The following is a 4,952-nucleotide window of genomic DNA, read 5'->3' as shown; positions in this document are numbered from 1 at the left end:
CAGCAGGTGCACAGCCAGAGACATCGGGTCCATGCTGACAGTGGCCTGAACGAAGCATGAGGACGTGGGCTGTCCACGTTCTGTGGCTATAGCAGACTCTCTGGAGCTGGGGACTTTATAAAGACAAGAGTTCACAGTTCTGGAAGTGGAAGGGCACGGCGTTTGTAACCTGCCTGGTCTCCAGCGAGCACCTTGTGTGTCACAGCCCATGGTGGGAGCATGTGTGTGAGACACAGAGCGGGAGGCTGGGCTGCTTTCTAACCACCCACTCTCGCGGTAACTGAGCCAGTCCTACCAGGCCTAGCTTCCTCCTGGGAGACTCAATGCAGGCTCTAGAGAACTAACTTAGTCTCTCAAGGAACACATTAATCCACCTGCTCACTCCTGCCCCCTCATGACCGTCGCCTGCCTCTCAGTGCCCTGACAGTGGGGACCAGGCTTCCAGCACATGAACCTTCCTTGTGAAGGACAATCAAGCCACCATAGGGTCTTGGAGAGCGTCAGGTCCACGAGCCCTTAGACATTAAAATCATTTTGTGACATCGGGAGAATCTCACACGCACACAGCCACATTTGACGTGGAACCTCAGTATGGGAGACGTGGAAGAGGGCAGGACAGCCCCTCTCACACAGAGGCCCCGAGGCATCCTAGGGTTTCTCCATCATGAGCGGGACCTTTCATTTTGTAAACAAGGAAGCCGGAGCTCAGAGAGGGTGAGTGACCTTCCTGAGAGCGCCCAGCGCTGGCTAGAAGGGGTTACTTCCTCTTGCCTCACTCTGTAAGGCTCAGGGGCAGCAGAAAGGTGGGTGTGGACACTGCCATCGACAGCTTTGAATCCCAAAGGGGGGTGCTGTGTGGCAGAGCGGAGTAAGCCCCGGGTTCCGTGACAGCGGCTTATAACTACCCACTGTTGGCCTCGGCTCTGCCCAGACACAACGCACAGTCAACAATGGGATTTGTATAAGGATCTCAGAATGGGATTACAGGGGCTGGCATTGTGGTGTGGTGGGTTAAGCCTCTACTTGTGAGGCTGCATCCCCTATGGGTGCCTGTTCGAGTCCCGGCTGCTCCACTTCAATCCAGCTCCCTGCTAACGCGCCTGGGAAAGCAGTGGAATGCAATGCAAGGGTCTGAGCTCCTACCACCCACATGGGAGACCTGGATGGAGTTCCTCGCTCCAGACTTGAGCCTGGCTATGTTGTGTGCTTGGCATCTAAGGTTAGCAGGCTGTTGGGGGTTGGCACAAGACATGGTACCACTGCCTTGAAATCTGTGCTTTGTGCTTATTTCCAGCTCCAGCCACGCCTGCTGCCGTCTACACAGGCAAGCGTGAGTTACAGGCTTTTGCTACCCACCCCCAACAAGGAAAACATCGTAGTCAGCCTTCGAGGGTGAGTGAGGATTTCTGAATGTAGTAGGGCTGAATGCTGCCTTCTTTCCACCTTTCACCCTGGAATTTAAGAGGCCCCCGGAGCAGCTGGTTTATTAGGGGCCCGTAAGAACCGCACTATAACCAGGACACCGCCGGTCATAAACCTGTACTTGAAGTTTGCAACAAATCCTGTAATGGTGAGCCAGGATGAGCTCTTGTCTCCGTCAGCACAAAAAAGAAAATAAAAGAAAATAAAAGGGCGAAATGCAAACTCAAGCAGAAAGAGACAGGAGGGAGGGAAGGCAGGAAGCATGCGGGAGAGAAACAACAGCAATGCTTGGCGTGGTGGCGATCGCGGCTGTCGTGGTGTGAAGAAAAACAGGTGCGGCGGTGAAGATCCCTGCCCACGAGACCCCAGGGCAGGGCCTGGCTCCTGAGAAGAGGGGGAGAGGGACAACTTGAATGGAAGACGAACACACACACACACACACGCACACACATGCATGGCCAAACAAGGAGAGGCTAAGAGCAAAACCCGTGTCCACAACACAGTCATCTTGGGGCCTTGATGCAGCTTCCACGGTTGATGGCTTGCAACCACGTGGGAGGCGAAGGCTGGAGTATCTTCTCTCCTCTCTGCTGGTGCTGCTTGGGTGCTGCACTGACTTTCCTGTGACTAGCCTGAGATTCTCTAAGGTGGCACAAGGGCCGTGTTAGCATAGAGCGAGCTAGACCTCAGCACACCCGCTGCCCACTGAGGCCAGGACAGCAATCAGGACAGACAGAGCCTTCTGGAAACAGCGAGAGGCCAGCACTCACCCGCCCGGCCCCTGCTCTGCAGGGCACTTGCTTTGGCCCTAGTCCCCATGCACCACTGTGGCAAACCCTGCCATGCCACAGCGCAAGGTCCGTTCCTCCTTCCTCATCAGCACGACCCTGATTTTATTTGGGGTGACCGTGTGAAGTTTGCTGGGGGATTCAGGGAAAATGCTTGCTTTCCTGAGAACTGAGGAAAAAAAGGCTGGTGGCTTCCTTCTCCTCTGTTCTTCCCTTGAACACTGACGTGATGTCTGGAGCTGCAGGAGCCATAATGTGACTGTCAGAGAAGGCAAAAGCCAACACCCCAAAGATTACAAGACAGACATTTCAAAAACTGATCCAGCACCTCCCACCTCTGAACCTCTGTTACAGGAGAAAAATAAACACTCCTTTGTTTAAGTCGCTGCTAGTTCAGTTTTTTTTGGTTTTTTTTTTTTTTTTTTTTTTTTTTTTGGTTTTGTTTTGTTTTTCAGAACCTGCAGGCAAACTCCGTTGTGACGGAGACATTCACAGAGAAGGGACTTGGCACCTTTTTGCTTTTTTAACTTCCAGCCTCCCTGTTGCCTTTCTCTAGCTCATGCATCTTAGTTGCCAACGTATTAAATAACCCTCCACATTCCTGCTGGTGTAAAACTATGCCTTGGGCTGGGCTGGGGCAAAGGGAGAAGCTTCCGGGCCCCGGCTGGCTCAGATCTCTCCAGCTGTCTGTTCGTGGCCCCTGCCCTCCCGTGTCCCTGCCGCCAGCACTCCTAGGATCTCAGCTGGCCCCAGCCTGCACTTGGGGCTTACTCCTGGGACCTCATCTCCGATCTCAAACGGGTTAAATTTTTTTATCGATTTATTTTTCTTTTTTTTGCCAGTATGTAGGGAGGAAGAAGAGGGAAAATAAATTATACATCTCCCAAGATACGATCTGTAGTTAATTCTTAATTAGGACTGACAGATGCTTCCCCCATAATCCTATTCCCAACATGTTCTGTTTGCTTTGTTTGGTGCTGGAAGATATATTGTGACACAGTAATGACCTTTCTAAGCTTGTCCTGGAAGTGTTATTGGCATTCTAATGATTTATTGCATGTTCCAGTTGATTAGAGGGCCATTTGTCAACATTTTATTTCTCTCTCCATAAACCTGTCTCCTGCGTCACAGGACATTCACTGGCATGAAATTTAAACAAATACAGTACACAGCTCTTATTCAACTGCTGGCTTCACTCAGAGGCTTGGCGCTTACCCGTTCTGGCCAAGGAGGTCTTTTTATGACTCAGGCCGCTGTGGCTTCCGCGCAGGGGCAGGTCCTGGTGTCTTTCGGAGACTGGGAATGACTGTCCTCCGTATTGATTGTCCATTTCCTGCAGTGGGAGTCCTCCTTTGTAAAATAAACTCATATAGATTGTGTAAAGATTTGCTTTATTTATTTGAAAAGCAGAGTGGGAGAGAGGGAGGGAGAGAGAGAGAGAGAGAGAGAGAGAGATCTTCCATCTGCCGATTCACTCCTCAAATGACTACAACAGCCGATGCTGGGCCAGGCTGAAGCCACGAGCCTGGAACTCCATTTGGGTCTTCCACATTGGTGGCAGGAGCCCAAGCACTTGAGCCATCTTCTGCTGCCTTCCTAGGCACATTAACAGGAAGCTGGATCGGAAGTGATGTAGTCTGGGCTCTGCCAGCATTGCAGGCGGCAGCTTAACCCGCTAAGCTACAATGCTGTCCCTAAATGTATAAGTGCATAAAATTAAAACTATATATATATACATATACATATATATATATATTTGGCAGGCAGAGAATTTAAGTCATCTTCCATGAATCTCTGAGAGGCAGAGATTGAGAGCGATTGAGACAGAGAGACAGAGAGACAGAGAGAGAGAGGGAGAGAGGGAGAGAGGGAGAATGATCACTTATATCTACCAATTCACTCCCTAAATGTGCATAATGATTGGGGCTTGCCCTGGCCAAAGCTGGCCGAAGCTGGGAGCTGAGAACTCCACCCAGATCTCCTCTATGGTGTGAGGGACCCATCACTGCCGCCTCCCAGGGTCTGCGTTGTGGGGGGGTTGGAACTGGATGTCAGAGAGCCTGATGTGGGAAGTGGACGTCTTACCCACCACGTTGCATGGCCTTCCGAGGAAGACTTTTCTGAGCCGAGTCGCTCAGATCAGCTTTCCGTTGCTCGCACCGCCTCCGTCTCAGGGTTTCCAGGCAGTCATCTGATGCCCGTTGGCACGCAAGGCAGAGCTTGGCTGCAGCAGGAGCTGCTGACCTGCCCCAACCAGCCAGCCTGGCGGCTTTGCCTCTGAACTCTTTGCAACCACCGACTCACCACCCAAGGGACAGGACTGAGCAAGCCCAGGGGACACGCAGGGAAAATATGAGTCATGCCAGCGCGGGGCGAAGGCTCGTCCTCTTCCGGGCTCCCTGAGTGACCTTGGGCCCCTGCCGGCTCATCCAGGCCCTCAGAGTTTTGGGATGAACACGTTCATTACCCATGCAGCGCTGGGAAGCCCTTTTGAGAAAGGCTTTATATAAACGCCTGGATGGCCAGCTCTCTGCTGTGGCCCGGGAGTGCAGTGGAGGATGGCCCAAGTGCTTGGGCCCTGCACCCCATGGGAGACCAGGAGAAACACCTGGCTCCTGCCATTGGATCAGCGCAGTGCGCTGGCCGCAGCGCACAAGCCATGGCGGCCATTGGAGGGTGAACCAATGGCAAAGGAAGACCTTTCTCTCTGTCTCTCTCTCTCACTGTCCACTCTGCCTGTCA

At 52.4% G+C, this 4,952-nt stretch overlaps 1 long non-coding RNA gene across 1 annotated transcript; it reads right to left on the bottom strand.

Moving 5' to 3' along the window:
• Positions 1-3,584: 3,584 nt before the first annotated feature.
• On the bottom strand, positions 3,585-4,555 carry LOC149127882 (uncharacterized). The gene is made up of 2 exons (XR_016229619.1): positions 4,296-4,555; positions 3,585-3,904 (listed from the first exon to the last, which is right to left on the bottom strand). It is a non-coding gene; the product is annotated as an uncharacterized LOC149127882 (long non-coding RNA).
• Between the last annotated feature and the right edge of the window lie 397 nt (positions 4,556-4,952).

Source organism: Oryctolagus cuniculus, chromosome 2, assembly GCF_051225735.1.
Source record: "Oryctolagus cuniculus isolate XC-2025 breed Fujian yellow rabbit chromosome 2, ASM5122573v1, whole genome shotgun sequence".
NCBI classification, from domain to species: Eukaryota; Metazoa; Chordata; class Mammalia; order Lagomorpha; family Leporidae; genus Oryctolagus; species Oryctolagus cuniculus.
Note: the sequence above shows the minus strand (reverse complement) of the source record. Positions and strands in the feature narration are given on the sequence as shown.